Source organism: Bos indicus x Bos taurus, chromosome 14, assembly GCF_003369695.1.
Source record: "Bos indicus x Bos taurus breed Angus x Brahman F1 hybrid chromosome 14, Bos_hybrid_MaternalHap_v2.0, whole genome shotgun sequence".
NCBI lineage: Eukaryota > Metazoa > Chordata > Mammalia > Artiodactyla > Bovidae > Bos > Bos indicus x Bos taurus.
Window position 1 is genome coordinate 48,114,319 of NC_040089.1, and position 10,243 is coordinate 48,124,561.

The 10,243-nt window shown below is 40.6% G+C and overlaps 1 non-coding gene across 1 annotated transcript; it reads right to left on the reverse strand.

Moving 5' to 3' along the window:
* Positions 1-2,644: 2,644 nt before the first annotated feature.
* LOC113904528 lies at positions 2,645-2,752 on the reverse strand. The gene has a single exon (XR_003514548.1). It is a non-coding gene; the product is annotated as a U6 spliceosomal RNA (small nuclear RNA).
* Between the last annotated feature and the right edge of the window lie 7,491 nt (positions 2,753-10,243).

Below are 10,243 nucleotides of genomic sequence, written 5' to 3' on the forward strand. Positions count from 1 at the left end.
TCTTGTGAATGAAAGCATTCACAATGATATACTTTCTGAATGGATAAAATGAAGATATTATATAGAATACATAACTATGAGATAGAACTAAATGAAAGGAAGGGGATAAGAAATTCTGGATAGTGATTTCCTCACATGGAAGACAGGAGGGACAAATGGGGAGGGAATACTTAGATGTGAGTTACTGTAAATCCTTTAGTTCTGTGGTTGAATGTTGGGGTTAAGGAAATTCAGGTGTCATTAGTAAAAACCACCAATAAAGGTAGATGAAATAGGTTTGTATGTGACAAGGATGATGGCAGGTTATGAACTGAAGGTTAGGGTTGATGCAATTCTGTGCACCTGATTACTCCAAATATAAACAAAGAAACAAACAGAAGGAAAATCAATGCAATGAATGACCAAATAGATGAATACACTCTATTTACAGCTCTTGTAGCATGGTAGTTTTTTATTCTAGTGACTGATCTGATGACAGTGTTCTTTCCTGGTGTAATTCATTCGGGGCAGGCAAAATCTAATATATGAAGATACTGACATGAAGAAGGGTGTTGTGATTAAAGAATAGGGCAGTTCTAACCATACTTAAAATGTTTTAGTCTGTACTGGAATCCTGACCAATCTTTGGCTCACTTTCAGTGTCACAGAACCACAGTTGCTGATGGCAATGAGTGACATCAGTGGATCAGACCACCTGAAGACATAGATGTTGGCTACAGTTCCAGTTTTTTTTTTTTCAATACTGATTTCTTAATGCAATACACATTTAATTAGCTCTACAAGGAGACAGACACTGTTATATTTCTTTTTAGGCTGAAATGACCCAGATTTTACAAGTAGGTTTGTTCCCTTAGTCCTGTTGGAGTAACATATATACAAACAATTCGTATCTAGTAAGGCTCACAAAGAGTCAGACACAACTGAGTGACTGAACTGAAGATGTGAAATACATCATAAACCAGGTGAAGGATGGTGGTGAAAGTCTAGAGAGGAAAGATGAGTAGCAAGGATAAGGGAAGTTCTCAAGGAGAATGTTAGGTGATTTGGGGAATGAATACATTTTGGGAATTTAATCCAGCTGGACCCATTTTTATGATATAGTAATGACTGGGCATCAGTTCCTTCAAATAAGGATTGTGTTAGAAAATCAGGTGAATTTTAGGGAATAAGAAAGACCTGGTCCCCAATTCTCTGAGCAAGGGGGAGAACTCTGATAGTTAAGACATAATTTCCTTTTACTGTAAATTTGCACTGATTTGTTTCTACTTGTTTTTCCCCCCCCGCCCCCCCCCCCCCCCCGCCCCCCGGTGGTTCATTTACTCCTTCCTCTCCCTGCCCCACTTCTTCTTCCTCTTCTTCCTGCATTCTTAAGGGCCAAATAGATTATTTGTGAAACAGTGATTGGCCCAGGATTCATTTGAGATTCTCAAGAAAGTGAATCTACTTTGCATGAATTTTAAAAGGTATTTTCAGGCAAAACTGTGAAGAACTTGGCTGAATTATCTAATTTTAATATTTTGGCACATTTCACAAGCAAATAAAGGTCTCATTTTCATATACACAGAGTCTCTCTATATAAAATTCTACTTGTCTGTATATAGACACACATATGTGTATATCTATAAATGTATGTGTAATAACTGAAACTTTATTCTGGCAAGTAGTAGTATGCATAATATACTATAAGAGCAGTATTGCAATGCCAGCTAATGTTTATTCTTGAATAAATCTGTGCAAAAGCAGCCAGTTATCTCTTTGGGTTAAAAAACATTGACCTGTGTGTAAGATGACCAAAACAATCATGCTTTAGAGAGGAAAGAGCCCAAGGAACAAATATGTACAGGACAGAAAATTCACTATAGTTCCATAGTTTACAGTTTTGGAATATCTAGCAGGTTATTAACTTTGGGAAAAGTTGAAGAGGAATTTGGCAGTTATCTGATGGAGCAGGTTTTGTGATTTCTCTATAAAAGTAAAGAAACTTCCATTTGATATATTGCTCATTTCTTTGTTGATTTTACTGAAGCTATTATTTATCTAATCTCCACAGAATACTGCCTATTTAAAGAGTAAAAAACTTGAAGAATTTTATTCATATTTAACTTTTCTCTCTTTCTTTCTTGCCTTACCTTATTTAAAAGTCATCACAAGTCAGCCACCATTTTCCACAAAATATCTTCTTTTTTTTAAATTTAATTTTATTTTTTAACTTTACAATATTGTATTGGTTTTGCCATATATCAAAATGAATCCTCCACAGGTATACATGTGTTCCCCATCCTGAATCCTCCTCCCTCCTCCCTCCCCATACCATCCCTCTGGGTGGTCCCAGTGCACCAGCCCCAAGCATCCAGTATTGTGCATCGAACCTGGACTGGCGTTTCATATATGATATTATACATGTTTCAATGCCATTCTCCCAAGTCATCCCACCCTCTCCTTCTCCCTCTCCCAGAGAGTCCAAAAGACTGTTCTATACATCAGTGTCTCTTTTTCTGTCTCGTATACAGGGTTATTGTTACCATCTTTCTAAATTCCATATATATGTGTTAGTATACTGTATTGGTGTTTTTCTTTCTGGCTTACTTCACTCTGTGTAATAGGCTCCAGTTTCATCCACCTCATTAGAACTGATTCATATGTAAAAAATATGGAATACTTCACGAATTTGCATGTCATCCTTGCGCAGGGACCATGCTAATCTTCTCTGTATCGTTCCAATTTTTAGTATATGTGCTGCCAAAGCGAGCACCAAAATATCTTCTTTATTTCAGAGTTTTCCCCATAAAACAAGCATGATTAGAATCATCAATCATACCAAAGGTATGAGCATAATTCTACCTTTGGTGACAAGTGATGATTTTAATTCTGTTTTCTTTATAACATGGCTGCTAAATAATATGAATATGTTGTAATCAACATGGTACTTTGGTAAATCTGAAGTCAAATTTTTCTCCCCATGGGCAGAAATCACTATTTTTTTAGGGTTAAAGGGCTATTCAGTCAGGGATACTTTGTTGATATTTGTGAGGTTGGGGGACACTGAGGACTATTCTAGAAACTTAGGTTTGTGGTGAGGTCTTAAAAGTAAGATTGAGGGATAAGCCATCCTCTGATCCTCACTTTGGTTGGGATCAACCCTTGTCCAGACATAAAATCATCTGGTAAGGGCTGTGGTCAGAGCAGCAGTGGAGCTGGGTGGAGAGATGGGCACTGTCTGTCCATTGCGTGAAAATGACTGGCTCCCCTATACCACCCTTCTCTGGTCTCTCAACTTAGGTGGGGGATTTCTCCTCCTATGGGTGAGTTCCTTCTCTGTACTGATGCTCTGCAGTCTGCACTTTGTCCTGAGAACTGATTAGATAAAGAAAAATACTTAGGCTGAACATTTTCCCACACATGACTAGCACATTTAAAAAATCCTCTGAGTGATAGGGACCTTGCCAAAGGAAATCACTTTCCCACAGAGTGAAGTCAGTAGATCCTGATACAGCTTCATTATGTTAAACAAGTTGGAGTGCCTCAGTCACAGGGCACAGAAAGGACGTGGCAGTTCCATGGTCACTCTTGTATTATATCAATATAACAGGCAAGCAACTACTGTAAGGAAGACGGAAACTGATCTGAGTGTGGACAAGGCTCACCACATCTTGGAGATTGCTGATTATGGCTTCATTTAGGTTTCAAAGGCAGAGATGAGTTCCAGCCACAGCTGCCTGCCTTTGCTCCTGAGTTCTGTGGAGTGAAAACAGTTCAGCCACCACTCTCACCAGTGGGCAAATGGCTCAGAACTAGGAAGGAAGTTTGGCAGTGGTGAAACATGCAGGGAGAAATTAATAAAAGAGTGAATCAGCGAGCCACATGGGTCAGTGGGAAGTTGGAAGAAGATGAGGATAAAGAAATTGGGGGCAAATTCATTCATTCATTTAATCAGCAATCATTCAATAAGCTATTCCTAAGGTAAGGACAGCCAGTTCAGAGACAAATGACATGGGTCTAGCCCTTTTGGAAATCAATCTGGTGGCTTTAGTGGGAAAAATGAGTAGGTTGAAAGAAGACTGGCAAATATAAAAAATGGTAATATAATGTGGATAGGGGCTATGTTGGGGCTTTTCAGGGTGGCAGAGATGATGAAGATCCGTGGGTGATTGAAACTAGTTCCCAAAAGGAATGACGTCTAAGCTGACTTCAGCTGAGGTCAGGTGAAGGGTGATGGTGGTGAAGTCAAGGGGAAAAGAACAGAGCATTGTTTATTGAGAACTCACTACATAACAGGCAATATGTTAACCATTTTATATGCGTGACCTCATATAGTCTTTATAGTAACACACATAACACACGTATCACACAGCCCATTTTACAGAAACAAAATTGGGTGTAAATATTTGAGGAACGTGCCCAAGTTCACACAGAAAGTAGGGAAGGTCTGTCTGGTTGCAAAGTGTGTGCCCTTCACATGATGTCATCATACAGAGGCCAGAAATGTGATATAAAGAAAATACTAGAAAGGAAGTGTCCAGCATATTAGGTGTTTTGACTCATTCCTGCCTGACTTTTTACCTTCTGATCTGTTCTAGCTCCACACAATTCCCCCCAGATCCTGTGTTACTGTAGAAGTCACCACATTATGGATCTGTGTGGGCGGTGGTCTCCAAACTGACATATGAGTGTTTATTTAAACATTATATACATATTCCCTGGATAACATATTACATATGCTTTAAAACATAGACAAAAGTGAAAAAAAAAAGTTTAAAGAGTATGATCAAACATACGAATTCTCAGGTTTCCTTAACGCATCACCTGCTAGAGTAAACGGATTCATTTGCAGACTCTATTCTAGACCACTCTCAGTTCAGTCAGTTCAGTTCAGTCGCTCAGTCGTGTCCGACTCTTTGTGACCCCATGAATCGCAGCACGCCAGGCCTCCCTGTCCATCACCAACTCCCGGAGTTCACCCAGACTCACGTCCATTGAGTCAGTGATGCCATCCAGCCATCTCATCCTCTGTCATCCCCTTCTCCTCCTGCCCCCAATCCCTCCCAGCATCAGAGTCTTTTCCAATGAGTCAACTTTTCGCATGAGGTGGCCAAAGTACTGGAGTTTCAGCTTCAGCATCATTCCCTCCAAACAAATCCCAGGGCTGATCTTCTTCAGAATGGACTGGTTGGATCTCCTTGCAGTCCAAGGGACTCTCAAGAGTCTTCTCCAACACCACAGTTCAAAAGCATCAGTTCTTCAGCGCTCAGCCTTCTTCACAGTCCAACTCTCACATCCATACATGACCACTGGAAAAACCATAGCCTTGACTAGACGGACCACTGTAGACAGATCCTATTGCTTCTTTTATCTCTACCAAGACCTTCCTTCTCCTTTATTTTAACAAAGGTATGGTTACATTTATTTGCAAAATCATATGGGGCTTGAAAACTGTGAAAATGATAATAAACATAAAGCATAAATCTCTTAACCTGACTTAACCAAAGTCCAGTAATAACTAGCTTGGCCAAGGTAATTTGCAGGAATAAATCTGGAGTAAAGATTCCAGAACCTTATTCCTTTTCTGAATTTTAGATTCTTCGATAGATAGGGTGGAGGGAAGGAAAAATTACAGATGGTGGAGGTCTCATCAGTTATACCAGCTATGCCTGTCTACAATACTTACCTTCAGTTGACACTTGTGTGTTCTGCAAATGTTTTGAGATCTATACTTTTCTACTCGTTTTCTTTACTCTTGGTTTTCTAAGTTTCTCTTTTGAAAAATTCCATTATAATCTTGCTAAAATTAATAGCAGAGGGGATTTCTTCTACCATGATCAGCAGGGGATGAGCAGAAAGTCAGAGACATTGACTGTGCTGATAGCAGCAGCTGTTTTGATTCAAGATGGCAGGAACTATAGGCAGACTTGGAGCAGATTCAAGCAGGCAAAACCTGAGTGAGGGCATGAAGCAAGCTGATATGGCCACAGGGCTTTCTCTCTAAGCATCCTAATTTTGTCAGAAATCCTGGTTCATCCTTGTTCATCAATGTGCATTTAGCACCTCCCTAATTATCCCCCATAATTTCTGGAAGGCAGCATGTGTGTGTTTAGTCGCTCAGTCATGTCTGATTATTTTGTGACCCTATAGACTGTAGCCCGTCCGGCTCCTCTGTCCATGGGATTCTCTAGGCAAGAATACTGGAGTGGGTTGCCATTCCCTTCTCCAGGGGATCATCCCAACCCAGGGATCAAACCCTGGTCTCCTGCATTACAGGTAAATTCTATACCATCTGAGCTACCAGCGAAGCCCTGGAAGGCAGCTTAGTGGAAGGATAAAAATTTGGATTTCAATTCTAAGAAAGCGTTTTTGTTGTTGTTGAAATTGTAATTGAAGAAATTCACTTGATAGTTTTTCATTATTGGGCAGTTAAGAACATATAAACAAAGCTGAGGATCAGAAAATTCTAAAGCAATCGTTATTAAAATGAACAAAGATGTTTATGAAATGAGACAAGCAGTTAGAGGGAGTGAAATGATTAGTTCTCTGCACGTGTAGTCATCTTTTATATCTGAGGATGAAGAAGCAGATGGTCTTGTTATCAGTTTGCATATTTGTCTGAAAAAAAGCAAACACCACAGGTGTAAGACCCACATTCCTTTCCACATGGCACGCATGTGAGAGTCTGGCTCTGAGTGTGTGATTATAGATGCTGCTTACAGAGCTTGACATCATTTCACTGCATCCCAGAGTGCACCGAATCTTTGAGCAAGAAACCACCCCACTTATAGTAGCCACACTCTGTATTCATTTGTCCAAGAACTCGTTGATGTCGCCCTTAGAGGAGTCCTTTAATAATTATTTGGCTTTATTGATTTATCAGAAATAATTACAGAACGATTACATTGCCAGCCACTGTGCAAGACACCCGCTTGTATCAACAACTTTTTTAGTGAAGATAAATAAGCACACATAAACCTTGATTATTACATTTATATATCCACCAAAAGCTATATTTGTATATCCATTATTTGTGTATCCACCAAATATGGTTTTTATATGTCATATGCAAATACTTTTAGAAGAGAGTTTTCTAAGATGACATCTCATAATTATAATTCAAACTCAGGCATCAGCAGCACAACAATACCTGAGATTTGGAACAATGAGTGGATTCTTCTGGAAGGAAAGTATACAAGATGGCTGCCCCATGCCAAATCCAACTGGCTGATGTATTTTTCTTTGTGTGTGTGCATGTTAACTCACCTCAATTGTATCTGACTCTGTGCAACCCTATGGACTGCAGATTCCTAGGCTCCTCTATCCATGGGATTCTCCAGGCAAGAATACTGGAGTGGGTGGTCATTTCCTTCTCCGTGTGTGTGTGTATGTGTGTGTGTGTGTATCTTAGTATTTGAGACAGAACATTCTCTAGTTTTCTACAGTCTTATCAATCAGCCTTTGTTTTAAATTTTAATTTATTTAGCTGCATCGCATCTTAGTTGCAGCATGCAGGATCTTTGTTGCATCACGCAGGACTATCAACCACTTTTATCTTATTCCTGCTTGGTTCACATGTTTACATTAGTTCACTGGTCTATGGGTCTTCAACTTTGTCAGTTCTGATAGACACAGCAGTGGGCGGGAAGGAATAGGAAAAAGCAATAGGAACAAATAGGAAGAGTAGAAGAGAGGGCTGGACCTGCCTGTAGGGGAGTGCATAATGCAGAGGACGGGGAAACCCAGGCTGAGTGCTCGCTCTAGGACAGATTCCACATGAACAGTACAGGGTATCAGTGTGGGGAGAGAGGAAGAGACTAGAGAGACAGTTACTGATACTTGTTAGGTATCACAGTCCAGGCATTTAACCCTCATTATCCCTTTTAATAAACCTAAAAATCTCCCACCAACTGGGTATTCCTATAATGAAGTTACAGTCAAAGATAAGGAAGTTTGGAGGTTAAGTAATTTGCCCATGATCATGAGAACTAGCAAAAGAGTGGGGTATCAAACCCAGGACTGTGTGACTCCAAGTGTGACATATTCCCACTTTTCTACAACACTAACCATCATACACTATACACACAGACACACACATAAATGTATGAAAGTGAAAGTGTAGTCACTCAGCAGTGTCTGACTGTGACCATATGGACTGTAGCCCACCGAGCTCCTCTGAACATGGGATTTCCCAGGCAAGAATACTGGAGCTGGTTGCCATTTCTTCCTCCAGGCCACCTTCCCAACCCAGAGATTGAATCTGAGGCTCTTGCACTGGCATGTGGATTCTTTACCACTGAGCCACCTGGGAAGCTCATATTTAGCCACTAAGAACATGAACCCCTTAGGTACCAGGCTGCAGTCCACGGGGTCGCTAAGAGTCGGACACGACTAAGCAACTTCACTTTCACTTTTCACTTTCCTGCACTGGAGAAGGAAATGGCAACCCACTCCAGTGTTCTTGCCTGGAGAATCCCAGGGATGGGGGAGCCTGGTAGGCTGCCATGTATGGGGTTGCACAGAGTCGGACACGACTGAAGCGACTTAGCAGCAGCAGCAGCAGATATAGAAATACAGGTTAAAGAGCAGATCCATTTGAGTTTGAGAGAGGGTTACTCAACATATACAACATGAAATTACAGGCTGAATCCATAGTATATCCCTGATTCTGATTTTTAATCTAAAAACAAAGTTAAAAATGAAGCAGCAGAGGAGATAGGTCATGGCTTTGATTGAAGTATTTTCTCAGAAAAGCTGCTGATAGTTCAACAGTGGAAAAATGATCTTTGAGTGATCTAACCTAGGTTGTCAGGGACAGAGAGAATGAGAGAGTTAGTTAATCATATCAAAACATCAACGTAGGGGAGAGGATGTCTGACAAACAAACCCAGAAAGAAATGTTTTAAAAAATGAGAAAAAAATAGGCTCCATTAATAAAACCATAAGATGATAAAATTATGTCTAAAATCACAAAGATAGAGAAATTCCTTTTAATGCATGGTTAATAAGGCATTGTGATAAAGAAACATATAAACAATTAGGAAATAATTGAGCACCTGTAAAAGTAGCTCTTGATAAAAGGTACTTAAAAAGCCTGCTTAGCGTGTTTGGACATATGTACAAGTGGGACATATGTGTTTCTATAAAGATGTTGGTGACAACGGTTGTTAACAGTGGTTGTGGGCCTCTGAGGACTATTACGAAAATCTGTAAGAAGTGGGAAGTGGTAGCGAGTTTGTTTTACTGGTGGGCTTTATAGTAGCCCAGGAACCCATGAAAAGCCTGTTTTCCATCAAGCATCCCTTCTGATAAGTTAAATGACTTGAGTAACCCACTTGTGCTAGATAGTCTCTGCTTGCCCCTCCAGAACCGCTTTCCATCTCCTTCCCCCAGCTTTGTGCCCTGGGAGCCTGGCCTGTATGAACAGCATCTGATAGCTTGCTTTCTTGGCTTGGCCCATGGAGGCAGCAGTGGGAGAGGAGAGGGCAGGAGAGTGTGTTCAGGGAGTTGATTCCTCTGGTTGCCCTCTACTGGGTTGCACATTCTTTGTTTCTCTACCAGGGACCTCTGTTCCTGTGTATGAAGGAGAGGATGGTGGTTTTCATAGCTGGAAACAAGTTCATGCCACCACCCAAGGGTGGCACAAGCTCCTGGCTGTTGAGAGTTCCCGTGGGCTTCACATTAATTCTTCCTGAATCTTTGTATCACATCCCTTTCTCAAAGTGCTCCTCAAGTTCCCTGTTGGAGTATGCCTTGAGAGTGCCTGTTTCCTGACTGATATATCACTGAGCTTCAACTTTGACCTTTGCACAGTGGGTTTTTGAAGGTCAGGTGACTTTATGAAGTTCTTCCAAAGGCTTACAGAAATAGTTTTAAGTAGCATTTCAAATTAGAGTAATAAAAGTATTACAAATGATATTAACCAAAATGCAAATATGGAAATTGCTTTAAATGAGAGGAAAGAAAAGCCATAGGAGTGTTTATATTAGAGTGTCTGTAGAATGGACTGTCACAGGAAGACCCCAGGAGGACTCCAGTGGCAGAATTTTCCTGATCCCTTTAGTTTTCTTTTCATGGATTAATGTTGGGTTGGCCAAGAAAAGGCTCAGGGTCAGGCTTCAAGGCCAGGCCACGGGGCAAGGCCAAAGGTAAGATTCTGGGTGCAAAAACTGCAAATAACTCACCCTTCTTATGAATTGTGGTAAGACCCTGTGTGCATGCAAAGTGTGCGTGCTCAGCCTCTTCAGTCGTGTCTGATTCTTTG